The sequence below is a fragment of the Chelonoidis abingdonii genome, chromosome 3, assembly GCF_003597395.2.
Source record: "Chelonoidis abingdonii isolate Lonesome George chromosome 3, CheloAbing_2.0, whole genome shotgun sequence".
NCBI classification, from domain to species: domain Eukaryota; kingdom Metazoa; phylum Chordata; order Testudines; family Testudinidae; genus Chelonoidis; species Chelonoidis abingdonii.
In genome coordinates, this window is record NC_133771.1 from 146214233 (window position 1) to 146228985 (window position 14753).

General features: G+C 44.4%; 1 protein-coding gene across 2 annotated transcripts in view; it reads right to left on the minus strand.

Moving 5' to 3' along the window:
* AKT3 (AKT serine/threonine kinase 3) overlaps nt 1-14753 on the minus strand; it is a 297009-nt gene that overhangs the window by 227750 nt on the left and 54506 nt on the right. The window contains exon 2 of one of the 2 annotated variants that reach the window (XM_032801111.2): nt 8495-8565. The exons of the other annotated variant lie outside the window; for it this stretch is intronic. The gene's annotated coding sequence lies outside the window, so the exon portion shown is untranslated. The remainder of the gene's footprint in view (nt 1-8494; nt 8566-14753) is intronic. 2 annotated transcript variants of the gene reach the window in all.

Consider the following 14753-nt stretch of genomic DNA (forward strand, 5'->3'; position numbering starts at 1 on the left):
TCTTTTGAAGGTGTCTTGTTATCCAGTGTGAGTTCATTCAAGCACATAGTGATTGTCTGGTTTCACCCACATAGCTGTTATTGGGATGTATATCATATGCTGTGATAGGCAGGTGTAGCACCCATGGATCCTGAAAAGGTATGTTGGTCATTGTAGCAGCGGAGATATCTATAAAAGTTTTGCATCTGTTATCGCAACATGTGATGTACCTCATTCCGCGCACTAAATGCCCCAACAACGAGGGGCTATCACCCCTGCCATGAAAACCTGGGTGCCTCACAAAGATTTGCTGCTGTAGCTCCCACCTCGGCCACTCACAAACAACCTTCCAGCATGCAGCTCACACCCTGAACATGCGTGTATAGCTGCAGCCTGCCAGCCACACATCAGTTACACTATGACTTCTACTAGCATTGGTTACCACTTGCAGGGTGATCCCAACACACTCCTCGTCTTAGATTTTTCCCCAAAATATTCAGACAGTCCAGATATATTAGGTCAGTTGCCCTGCTAAGGGGATCAATATACAACAGTTCACTATCCTAACTAAAGTTGACAATACCAAATTAGTTTTGATTAAAGGATAAAACAAGTTTATTTAATTAAAAGCAGATAGGTTTTAAGTGAGTACAAGTATAAGGCATTAAAGTCACAAGAGAAATACTGTAAAGAAAAAATGCTTCCTAGTATTAAAACTAGACTTGGTTCAAGATGAAATCCCTTATCATATGTTTCAGTGACATTGCTGATCAAGTCCTTAAGACAGGATCTACTCCCAAAGTCAAAAGGCTGTTTCTTTTATCTTCTTAGGTGAGAGAGAGAGAGAGAGAGTGATGGATAGCGAGGGAAAACTTTGGGGTGTTTTGCCCCTCACTTCTATAATTCAGTCACCTTTTGAAAATACTTTTGCCTGAGGACTATCCCTAGATCAGGGGATAGGAGTGTGGAGGGGGGTGAGGGCTCTGGCTGGAGGCGTGGGCTCTGGGGTGGGGCTGAGGATGAGGGATTTGGGGTGAAGGAGGGTGCTCTGGGCTGGGATTGAGGGGTTTGGAAGGTGGGAGGGGGATAAGGGCTGAGGCAGGGGTTTGGGGCATGGGAGGGGCTCAGCAGTGCAGGCTCTGGGTGGCGCTTACCTGAAGCAGCTCCCGGAAGCAGCTGCATGTCCCCACTCTGGCTCCTACACGTAGGCGCGGCCAGGCAGCTGTGTGCTGCCCTGTCCACAGGTACTTCCCATGCAGCTCCCACTGGCCGAAGTTTCCGGCCAATGGGAGCTGTGGGGGCGGCGCCTGGGGCAGGGGCAACGTGCAGAGCCACCTGGCTGCCCCTAGGTGTAGGAGCCAGAGGGGGGCCATGCTGCTACTTCCAGGAGCTGTGCAGAACTGCGGCACATGTGCGCGGAGCAGCCTCAACCCCGCTCCCTGGCTGGATTGTCCCTTGCCCTAAAGGAACTAGAACTGCTCCTGATTCTTTTGATCTATGGCAATGTGAAAGCTTTCCAGGGCCCTTCTCTGTCTGTCTCTGCTATGTCTGCTGTGCCACTCCTTCCCTACCAGCAGAATGGTTTCCCTGTGAGCACTGGAATATCTTGGCAAGTCAAAGGCAAGGCTAGCATTATATTTCACTTATCCTTTGAAGGAGCCTAGGAAGTCCCCCCTCCTAACAACTGTGCTGCTGAAGGCCACAATATTGATACTTTTTAACCATCTCTGGAATGCTAGTATTACAGAAAACTTACGAGGAAGGAGCTAAGGGTAAAAAATGTTCAGATACCTGCAGTACTGTTATTAAAATGTTGCACTGTTTACAGTGCATCAAAGGACCAGTTGGGGTGGAGTTCAGTTCCTTTCCAGGACGATGTAGGTTAGTAGTTACGTATTTCTTCTTTAATAGCCGGCCGTCATTTGGATAACACAGCTACGTTCAAGATACTGTAATTGAAATGAGAAGAGGCTTTTCCAGTCCTCTGGAGGACACCCAGCCACCTATGCCAGAAAGATGTTTCTGCTAATGATCACCCCTCCACATATTGCTGGGTGGAGGGATTTAGTGAGCTACGCAGCTGGACCAAACACATTTGCCCTGCCGTTAAACCTGAAGAACAAGCTTGAATTTCTGCTAGACGAAGAATGTGCTGAATTTTCTGCGCAGGCTTGGGAGGCAATTCAAGAGGAAGCGGACTGTATTCCTAGCTAGCAGACAAACTTCCAGGAAAGAATCACAGAAAACTTCCACCCACCCCCTAAATTCCACTGCATCACCAAAAAGTCCAGCCCCTGTGTCCAGCGAACAACCAAAACAATTCCCTTTCCCGGACCTTGGCAGACCTGCACACAAGAAACCAACCACCTCTGCCCCACATCCATGTGGCTCTCATTCATATAGTGAAGGAAAAGCAAAGGAGATAAGAAGGGAGGCTGTTGGATCTCTGCATAACCATAAATGTCAAAAATGGTTCTTTCGTCAACCAGGCCCTTCCAGAACCAATCCCGCCCTCCCCTCTCCCTCCATCTACACACCCAAGGACCATCACTGCCAGAGTGCTAGCCAAGAAATGCCCAGACACCAGGGCATACTGACAGGTCATTTGCAATGACGTATAGCTTCCTCTAAATGCTTTACAGGTTCATGGGATTTCAGTAAAATCGCTGGTTTACAGCAATATCCTGCTTGGGGACCATGTCAGGATAGAGTGGGGGAATGGGAGGCATAGAGGGGCACCAACTTCAGGCATGTATTAATGTCATCTCTTGCTCCAGTAATATAGGGGGAAGCTACTATGATTTACCAGCCTCAGGTTCTAGTTCCTGCAGCAGCTTGGTGTCCTCCTCAGCTCCGGGGGCGGGGGGGAAGAAGGGGGGAAGCTTCCTCAACGGAGTCTGTCCAGTAGAGATGTAGAATCACATATGCCTATCCTCTGGTTCTCCTGGGGCTTCCTTTGAGGTCCGTGTAGCCTCCTCGCCCTGCCCCTGATTGGCATCCAGTCATACAACGAGGCCAGCAGGATTGAGGAGGGGATCAAGAGGCTTTTCAGGCTCCATACTCACAGCCCTGAGGAGCGCTCGGTCCACCTCCTCATAGCATGGGCATGTGCTAGGTACCCTACCAAAGAGATTATTGGCATCCTTCACCCTCCAGTACATAAGCCTGAGGTACTTCATATGCTCCCAGCTCTGGGACTAAGTCCAGTGAATGCCCACCTCCTCCAACTTCCATGAAACTTCCTGGCATGGGTGTATATTCCTGCTGCTCCAGACAAAGTCATGGAGGACAGTGTACTTTGACTCACAGCTTGATCAGCACCCAAGTGTACTCCAGAGACAAGGCAGCAGCCCTTGGAACATGATCCATGATCGCTATGCTGATCAATAGCACTTACAGAAGAACTGATATGAAGTGCTCAGCACAGGTCATTACTACCACTGGCAATGGGGGGCCAGGGACCTTTATACCTTTGGATAAGAATCAGGCAGCAAAGGGATCAATGCATTGTGGAAAAAGCCTTGGAGGACTATAGATACCTGTGATCTGGTACAGACTCTTTACCCTATCCACGCTGCACTGCAGAACAGTTATGGCGCCATGAAATAGAGGAGGCATGTACATACCCACAACCCTTCTGAGTGCTACCTTTCATGCTGTGCACTCTCCTTCAGGAATTTGCTTCAGGGCTTCAGATGTGGCCAATAGGGGGGTTATGGCAGAACAATGCACGTGTAACCATATACAGTCAAGTGCAGACACAGTCTAAGAGTACGAAGACAAGTGACATGAAGAATGAGGTTTATGGATACAATCACATATGCACAATGTGTACATAGATATACACAACTGCAAATATATTTATAATTATCAGAAAAATTAAGTGCCAGCTATTTCCACCTGCCCCTTCAGTGATTATTAATAGTCTGATTTCTGCAGGAGGACCTGGAGGGAAGATTTACAGGACAACTGGACAGTTGGTTTGCATACTTATAATGTTTTTCCATGGGAGTTCTAACTTCACGTAAAAATCATTTCAAGTCCCCTTCTGTCATTCATATGGTCACCAAAAATAAAAACCAAAACCACAATCTAGTTTCCATTTCTGCAATCAATGAGGCTTCACACAGGTAAAGTGGGTAAAGAATATGGTCTTTGTGATCCACACTTTTATTGCCACCTCTTAAACTATATGCTCGAGTACATAATACTTCCTGGTAATCTTAATGTTTTCAACAATTCGTTTTAAAAATATATCCATTTCTTAGATCAGGTTTCTTATTATACAGTTGATCATACAGAATATTACATGTCAATTACTGCAAAACGTGAAGCAATCACTTTGTAAAGTTTTGTATTATATTCTTATTCCCAAATGTAAAGAAACAAAGTAGATCTAAGAAATGTTCATATTGAAAAACTAAATACAAAAAACATTTCAAACATAACAAGAAATATAATCCATGAGGAAAAATACCACCATAATTCAGATATGAAAAAAACCTCACCATAAGAAAAACTTAGAAAATATTGAGCATCAAATCAAGCCCTCTAATGCCAGTAAGCCATATTTATAGTCCACACATAATCCATATAATAGTTGTTCATAAATTTACATATATAAAGAACTCCACATGGCTGCTCTGCATATCACCAGTATGGGAACTAATCTAATGCTGTCTACAACTGCTGATGCACCTCTGACTGAAAGAGATTTAACAAGACCTTTCATCCCCCTGATATTTGTTAACCTTCTAACTCAATGAGTTTTTTTTTCATAATGTATACATGTTCCAATAGTATGGTGCTGTATTTCAGCAGATCACCTCTCACTCAGGCTATCTGTTCTCTGCAATTTGACTTTACACTAAAAAAGTGTTCTCAAATTAGTTCACTTTAAAATAAAATTAAAACCAAAATCAGGGTCTTTGGTTCATCACCCAGGTTACAGAAACAGACTGCCTCATTATTAAGTAAAAACAGTAGTTCATAATATCTTGGATATTACCATGGTAATACCAGGGTGACAACTTAAAATCTCTGTTTTTGGTAAAAACTGCTTACTTTCCGCAAACATACAGATTACATTCTCTTTAGCGTGGGTCAACTAGAATTGGTAAAAAAAATTCCAATTTGTTCGATGAACACCGAGCATTGTATCTGTTTGTGCATGTACTGCCACCCTTCACAGGCAAACAGGGAGTCTCATCATTCTCAAGCTTCATCAGACATACTGCTATTACTATTGGATCTGGGGTGTCAGGTGCATTTGATGAACATTAACATGTAGCGTTTATGGTCTACAACATTATGCTCCTAGGGAACATAAACAAACTATCCAGAAGTTGTATTCTTCTATTTGAAGAAAAGGTAGATAGTGATGTTTCCACAAACATATAGAGGAAAGTTTTGCTAGAGTCATCCATGTGTTCTCCTAAATAGGGGAGCAATATGAAACACTTTACTAAAAGTTCCCAAACTGCCCCAGTTAAATTCTCCAGATGTAATTTCTTTTGTGGCAATCAGACTTCACTTGTTATTTCATATCCTAATCAAAAGGGAAAAACACAAAATAATTTGCTTACTGAAGACACTATCAGCTTTCTTCTTTAAAAAACTGTTTTTTTAGCCCTCCTCCTCTCCCACTTTCTATTCCATTTAAATAGCTAATGACATCAAAAAGCAGCTGTACTGCATTCAATCAGAAACAGAAAAACAACTGTATTAGATCTTGCCAGAGTTAATATAAAAAGTTTATACTTAATTAAAATTCTTCGGATAGTGTTATGAATATTTTAAATGATGATCATTTTGGGGTGCAGTATTTATCAAAGTAATAGATACCTTTCTTTTTATACTTTTATTCTAAAAATATTCTGGTGCTTTATACAAAGTGAAGAAAACAGACAAAAATATTTGGTTGCCTGTTTTGTACCTGCACTCTTCCATTCCAAAAATGTTACTCATATTAACAGTTTTACCAAATCTCTTGAGGACAGAGGTAAATAATTTGCAGAGACTAGATCTCTAACATAGTTTAAGAGTCTCCGGTGGATGATTTTTCTCTCTCTCTCTCTTTAAAATACATGGATGTGATAAAAAAGCATGTACCATGAATAAACTTAGAGAAGATGACATGACTGATGCCCTTGACTCTGAAATTATACATTTCTGTCCTCTCTGCCAGGAAGGTGAGAAGGGAAACACTTTCTAAATGCTTTAGTACAGAAAGTATATTTCTAAACCACCTGTTTGAAGTGGTAACAGTCAAGAAGAAATGAGGATAAAACAAACATTCACCTCTTGTTTTATGGAATTCTGGACCAGCAGATTCACCATGTGTGTTTGAGATGTTAAAGGAGGATATGAATTGATCTATTTCTTGCCAAAATTCCATGGTTCCAGATAAACTAAGTAGCTAAAAAAATTGCAGGATAGAACTACCCTGACAAAACAAAGAGGACTATCTACCTCCTATACTTCTTGCAGTATTTCATCTCATAAAGAAGAAAAAGAAAGTTGAACTTATCCCTTAGAACATTCAAGGGATTTCACCCAATAATTTAAATCTCTCTGAAAAAAATGCAGCTTCTTGTTGATCTTATATTTTTTTTTAAAGGAAAATATATAGAATATTAAAAACACAGATGTTTAGCATTAATATATTTTTCAGGGACCCAGACAAAATTAGGAATATTCGCACCAGTACTAGAATTAATACCTTTAAAGGCTAATATAAGTCCTTCTTAATAGGTCTTCCTTTGAAAGATAACATCAGGTATAAAGCAGAGACCAGTCCTGACAGCCAAAAAAAAATAAAAATAAAATAAAACACACAAAAAGATTTGGTAGTGTTTGGTAATTATTTGATAAATAATTGAAGATCAACACAAGTTACCGACTTTTCCAGTTTTTCCTCTGCCTAGGAGCAGGCAGCAGGCTGTCATTTTGGCAGCAGTTCTCCCTCTTCAGTCCCTCACCCTTTTCCACATCTTTTTCCCCCCTTCAGAAATAAAATCTCAGTGGGTTTTTCAGGCATTAGAAACTACAGGTTCCCATTTAATCTCAGTTCAAGCAAGAACGTAAACTGAATTCTGGAAAAGTTTTAATTTACTTTCACAGCTTATATAATTGAATGGCTACAAAGCGCAATCTACAAACTACTGCTTCAGATTCTGAAACTGTTAATGGGAAATCTCTACAGTTTCTATGAGAGATACCTAAGACAAGCCTAGGCTGAGTGAGAAGAAGGTAGGATTTTAAGAACCAAGACTTCAGCAAGAAGATAAGTACCTTATGGATGCCTGTGGATGAGACTTATTTTGAAGTTCAATGGTAAATCTCATACCTACACTACTAAAAATTAATACCAAGGACAATCCAACAGAGGGAGAGATATTAGATTCCTTTAGGTTGGTAAGGTAAAGGAAATACATACCTATCTCATAGAACTGGAAGGGACCCTGAAAGGTCATCGAGTCCAGTCCCCTGCCTTCACTAGCAGGCCAAGTACTGATTTTTGCCCCAGATCCCTAGAGTGGCCCCTCAAGGACTGAACTCTCAACCCTGCGTTTAGCAGGCCAATGTTCAAACCACCGACCTATACAATTCTTAAAATTTTAAAGACAACAAGAGCCAACAGGGACAAAGATCATAGCAACTACAATATTTTTCTTCCAAAAACCTGAGCCCAGTTACAAAACTCAGGAGAAAAGAAATTGTCACAACATAGCAGGATTTTGATGTCAAAAAACTAACCACTATGATAGTATTTTCTGCCAAACAAAATTCAATATATTAGGAAAACGTATGTCATCCAGGTTATCAAAATCCATCAAATGAAGAGATGAACAATTGACGATCAAATCAATTCACAGTTAGTTCAACTACTTCCAAGCTATCTTCTATCTCAATGTTTTAGAAAGTCATCCAAGGCTGAGCTTAAGTGGTAAATTCAATATTTGTTTGTGCTAACACTGGACAAGCCATTAAAGGAGAGTACAAAGAAGTTTGTCTGGCTGGACATTGCATTCCAAATGATTATTCCATATGATAGATGGCAATAATTCCAGGGAAAATATAAGCAATAGTTCTGAGTAGAATAGAAACTGAGTAACATGCCCAAGAGGAAGGGCTAAACAGAAATGATTATTTTAACTACACTGTCAATTCTCAATCCCTACCTCATAACAGGTAAAAATGAGGAAAATCAGGTCAAGGGTAAGGATAAACCAGAATGGACAAAAAGCAATATTGCAGAACAGAAAAGTGAAGCTAGCAGCACTCCCATTTTAGTGCAGGAATAATTCACGTAAAAGATCTGGCAAAAACTCAACATAACTGCAGTATGTTGACCTACACAACCTTGTTCATGGGAGTTGGACATCTATAACCAACAAATCAAGGATTCTGGTTGATTCCACTCTTTTTGGTCAACCCATTAAGCCTAATTTACTGAGGACATTCATTCAACTGTGTAATAATCTTCAGTCAATGTTTGGTAAAATGAACCCACTTGGGGGCGGTCAGCACTTTTAGGTAGGAGACTGACTAGCGAGAGTCTTCTGTGGGTTTTTAGTCAAAATACTGAAAGACACAAAGAAGTATACCAAATATAAAATTATTTTAAAGCGCAATCACCAATTTTATGACCAGAATCCAGTATTTTTAAGTGAATCTCTGTATGTTAAGTTTTCCTTACATTCTAATTTTGTCTAAAACAATCAAGCTGAGCTCTTAAAATCCTGCTTCTTGAAAGTGTGCTTTTACTTTTCCACCCATTTAAAATAAGCCAATATTTTTAATTATCATCCTATCATTGTTCTCTCTGAGCATATTGTAACAATACATGGCTACTCCTTCCAAGTTGCTGAGTACAATTCAGATCATGTGAATTATGTATTTTTAGCATTTAATCAGTGCACATCAAAAACAAAAGCATTTATTCAGAAAAAAAATATCTAGCAGTGGATGTGAAACCATAGTTTATTAAAAGTAAAAAACTACTAGTTAATATCTAACCTGAAAAAGAAATGTACCACAAAAATGGGTTTCCACTTCACTTACTTTAATTTACAGAATTTACAATTTGTGTCCTTGATTTCAAGGGAGACTTTTTTTATGTATTTCAAACACACACTGTTGCCAGGCCCAAAGTAAATCTATTCCATACTGCACTAAATCCAGAGGAATGATAATTACTCATAACATAAAAGAACTAAATGGGAAAGAGAAGTGAAGATCATCCAGTTTTTACTGCAAGAAAAAGCAGTTTTTTACCAGTATGGTAACTGTTATTCTTCAGGATGCACTGCGCATACATATAATTACTCTGTAGGTGTATGTGCAGCCAATGCACGTGAGTCAGAGACTTTGCCAGCCATTCCAGCAAGCAGCACATGCACCACCATTCATCTGCACACACAGAGCCAAAGGTATAAAGGAGCATGTCTGCTCCCTCCCTCTTTGGTCCTTTGCACCATCCGTTAGCTAAAACCCAAAGTAGCAGGGAAGGCAGAAGAGTCGTGGAAGGTATATGCAGTGGTGAGCTGGAGCCGGATCCCACCGGTTCGCGGGAACTGGTTGTTAAATTTAGAAACACTTTTAGAACCGGTTGTAAAGGGCTTTTAAATTTAACAAAAGCTCCAGCAGCTCCCTGCCCTGCCCCCGGCCCCAGCTCACCAGGCTCCAGCTCTGCCTCTGCCTCCTCCTCCTCAGAAGGGTCCCCCTCCGGGCTTCCCGCCAATCAGCTGTTAGCACGGGAAGCCTTGGAGGGCTAAGAAGGAAGCAGCAGCTTTCTGCAGGTGAGCTGGGGCAGGGGGCACGAGGAGGGCTCTAGGCGGCTCCGGCTCCGGCCAGCGCGGCTCCAGGCCGGCCCCGACACCGGCCTCAGCCTCGGCTCTGGCCAGGCGGCGCGGCTCCGACCCAGACCCCAGTCTCTGGGCCAGCCCCCAACTCCAGCCTGGCCAGTGGCTCCGGACCGGCCCCAACTTCGGGCCAGCCCTAACTCTGGGCGGTGCGGCTCTGGGCCAGCCCCCGGTCCCTGACTCCAGGCCGGCCCTGACTCCAGGCCGGCCAGCAACTCTGGCCCCCAGCTCTAGGCTGGACCCCAACCCCGGGCTGGACCCCAACCCCGTGTCAGCCCCCAGTCCCTGACTCCGGGCTGGGCCCCCGACTCCGGGCCCCAGCTCTGGGCTGGTCCCCGGTCCCGACTGCGGGCCGGCCCCCGATTTCAGGCTGGCCAGCGGCTCTGGCCTGGCCCCCAAGTCCGCCCCAGCACCCGTGGCTCCCAGCCCCGACTCTGGGTGGCGCAGCCCCCATCTCCAGGCAGCGTGGTAAGGGGGCAGGGAGCAGCAAGGGGGTGTTGGATGGGGGGGGATGGATTAGGGTCAGGACTCAGGGTGGTCAGAGAGCAGGGAACAGGGGAATTGATTGGGGGCAAAGGTCCGGGGGGGGCAGTCAGGAAGGACCAGGGGTTGGATGGGGCGGTGGGAGGCAGTCACGGGCAGGGATTCCAGGGGCAGTCGGGACAGAGAGAAGGGGTGGTTGGATGGGGCAGGGATCCCAGGAGGGCCATCAGGGATAACAGGAAGGGTTGGATGGGATGGCAGGGGGCAGTTAGGGGACAGTGAAGGGGGGTGGATGGGGCAGGGGTCCTGGGGGTGGGGTGTCAAGGAACGTGGGAGGTTGGATGGGGCAGAATTTCCGGGGGGGGGGGGCAGGAGTCCCGGGGGGGCATGACCCCCCCCTCCCCTCTTGCGGTGAGGAGGAGGGAACCGGTTGTTAACACTTTGGCAGCTCCTCACTGGGTATATGGGCACAAAACATATCAAAGAACAGGTAAGCAACAGTTTCTCTCTCCTCAGAGTGATTGCACATACAAATTCCTCTATATGTGACTCACTAACACTTTCCTTTTTCAGATGGTGGGACTTCAAACTTCAAGTGAGACTGCAACAATGACTTGGCAACGATAGCAGTGTCTCGGAAAGCTTGAGTAATAGCATCAAATCTGGACTATGTCATTGCTTTACAAACGACTAAATGGATGTTAAATGGACTCTCACTGAACTGACAGTATTTCAGATGCAGTAGGTAGTCCAGCATGTGGCTAATGTCTGTGCTATCTGGTGATTACTGGTGTGATTATACCCAGATTGAAAACCTTTTTCATTTTGCTTTCTACATGGCTTTAGTGGAATCCTTTCAGCTGTTCACCAAACTAGTCTGGATACCTCAGGAGCAGACTCCTCATTGCTCAATCAAAAATCGCTCATGCCGTGAGGTGAAGAGATTGTAGGATGGGGTTACTCCAGAGGGAATTCTGCACCACTATGCAATGGAAAATTTGCATAGAATTAATGTTCTATGCTGAATTTTATTTTTCCCCTTGTCGCAGGGTGGTCCCCTGCTCCTGTTCTGAAAGGCTTAAAACAGCCCAGAAGAGGGCTGGGCTGGGCAAGGTAAAACCCTGGCTGATTGGGGGAAGTGGCTGCAGCTGGGGCCATGCCCCAAACTGAGCAACAGGGCCTTATAAGAAGGTCAGGGAAGTCAGGAGAAAAAAGTCTTCCTCTCCCTATAGAGGGAGAAGGGGCTGGCTGCAAGGAGCTAAAGACAGAGTACCTGAGAGAAGCAGGGCTGGGGACAGGCTGAGGTGCTGGGGAGCTCTAACCTGGAAAGCCCTACGCTGCGACCTAGCAGAAGGCCAAGGCGTACTAGGGGCTGCAGAGGGCAACCTAGAGGTAGGCTAAGGCAGCAGGTCCAAACCCTCCTTGTTAGTGATGAGTAGGCTGATACTGCAGTCTGCCCCAGGGTGTGGGGCTAGACCATGACTGGCAGTAGCCATACACTGAGGTGAGGTGGGAATAGAGGGTGGGGCTTCCCAGGGAGGGGAGACCCTGAGAGAAAGGGGTCAATGCCAGGGGGCAGCACCCCATGTAAAGGGGCACCAGGTCCAGGGAGGGACATGGGAGCCAGAGCACAGGCGGATCACCACCCTGCAGAGGGCACTCCAGAGCTGGAATGAGCTAATTCCCTGAAGTCACCAGCAGGAGGCGCCGTAGGGGTGAGTCTACACCCCTCCTCACAGAAATGAACTCCAGTGCTGGTCACTACTAGGGGCTACTGGATCCAGCAGCTTCCCAGCTCATAAATAGAAGACACTACCAGGAGGAGGAGGAGGAGGAGCTGGAAGGTTCCCAGCAGCTGCAGTTCCCCACATGCCCTGAAGGAAGGAGGCGGCGTACAGGAAATTCCATACAAGCCCAGGATCTATCATCAGGCTGTTCCTCCCTCTGGATCCCTGGACTCTAGGGGACAAGAGATGCAGGTGTCTGGACCAGAGGATGCCCATGGCTGGGCTCTGGAGGGGGAGGGATATGAGTATCTGGCCCCCCAGATGGGCTCTTGGGTGGGGGGGAGGGTGCAGAGAAACAGGAACTGGGTTGTTAAAGAAACCCCTACAACTCTCTATTCCTGCGGGAATTTTGTTGTTGTTGTCTGTATAGCCAAAATAATTGAAACTGGTGTGATTATGTAGTGTTATTTTGACAAATAAAAGATGCAGCATTTTGAAATATTGTGCACAGAATTTTTAATTTTTTGGCATAGAATTCCCCCAGGAATAATAGGATGCAATGATCTGTCTTGGTTTTGAGACAAGAGATCCTCATCCACAGGCAGAGTAACGGGTGGTCAAATTGAACGGTGATGCAGGTCCATGTATCAGCAAGGCATCGGCCAGGCAGTTACAATGCAGTAATTCAGGCTGCCCTATCTTTTTGTATCTACTTGATCATCCTCGGAATCAGAGGGACTGGAGGGAATTATTCAGTCAAGGAAGAAGAAAGGCATTTGTCAGGGAACCCCAGTTGTGACTTCCCCGGAACAGAATCTCCTACATTTGGTGCACAGTTTGGTTACAAAGAGATTTATCATAAAGTATACCACCACTGATGGAAGATTTGCTGTAGAATCTCTCTCCATTGACCACTAGCGATGATCAATGACGTTCCTGCTGAGGGGATCTATAATATTGCTCTTCACTCGTGGAAGGTGAAAAGCATTTGACAAGACACTGTTCTTTATAGAAAAATTCCACAAATAGATCGCTTCTTCATGTGGCTGAGATGACACAGTCCCCATCTGCTTGCTCAGATAAAACACAGTAGCGTTGCTGTCGATGAGAACTTGAACCACCTGCCCCCAATAGTGGAAACCAATGTCTCACTTGCCTGGCAAACAGCTCAAAGTTCCAGCACATATATATGACACACAACTCCATGAGGCAATCTACAGTCCTTGAGTGTGAAGTTGACCAGGACACACCTGCTAATTTTTGGTGGACACATTTTTTCCAAGAGTTATAGTTAGTTCTGGTAGTAAGGAACCCCTCTGCATACAATCTGAGGGTCTAATCACCAATTCACAGACTGAAGCAATTGTGCACACACACAAAAATCAGCATGTCTAGCAAATACCTGCTTGGGAAATACATCAAGTGAAGCCAAGCCTGCAGACTTCTGAGGTAAACTCTAGAAGGCTGAGTCACATATATACACAAGGCCATGTACCCCAACAGTTGTACATATGAACATATTGTTTATAGATTCATAGACTTAAGGTCAGAAGGGACCATTATGGTCATCTAGTCTGACCTCCTGCACAATGCAGGCCCCAGAATCTCACCCACCCCCTCCTATAACAAACCCCTAACCTATGTCTGAATTATTGAAGTCCTCAAATCGTCGTTTAAAGACCTCAAGGTGCAGAGAATCCTCCAGCAAGTGACCCATGCCCCATGCTGCAGAGGAAGGCGAAAAACCTCCAGGGCCTCTGCCAATCTGCCCTGGAGGAAAATTCCTTCCCGACCCCAAATATGGCGATCAGTTAACCAGCTGAGCAAGGGGGGAAGACTCACCAGCCAGCACCCAGGAGAATTCTCTGTAGTAACTCAGATCCCACCCCATCTAACATCCCATCACAGACCATTGAGCCTATTTACCTGCTAATAATCAAAGATCAATTAATTGCCAAAATTAGGCTATCCATCATACCATCCCTCCATAAACTTTATCAAGCTTAGTCTTGAAGCCAGATATGTCTTTTGCCCCCACTATCCCCTTAGAAGGCTGCTCCAGAACTTCACTCTCTGATGGTTAGAAACCTTGAATCTAATTTCAAGTCTAAACTTCCTAGTGTCCAGTTTATATCCATTTGTTCTTGTGTCCATATTGGTACTAAGCTTAAATAATCTCCTCCCTCCCTGATATTTATCCCTCTGATATATTTATCAGAGCAACCATATCTCCCCTCAGCCTCTTTTGATTAGGCTAAAAAAGCCAGGCTCTTTCAGTCTCCTTTCATAAGACAGGTTTTCCAATTCTCAGATCATCCTAGTAGCCTTCTCTGTACCTGTTCCAGTTTGAATTCATCCTTCGTAAACATGGGAGACAGAACTGCACACAGTATTCAGATGAGGTCACACCAGTGCCTTGTATAACGGTACTAACACTCCTTATCTTTACTGGAAATACATCGCTAATGCATCCTAAAACCACATTAGCTTTTTTAATGGCCATATCACATTGGCGGCTCATAGCCATCCTGTGATCAACCAATACTCCAAGTTCCTTCTCCTCCTCTTACTTTCAACTAATGTGTCCCCAATTTATAACTAAAATTCTTGTTATTAATCCCTAAATGCATGACCTGTGTACTTTCACTATTAAATTTCTATCCTATTACTATTACTCCAGTTTACATGGTCATCCTAG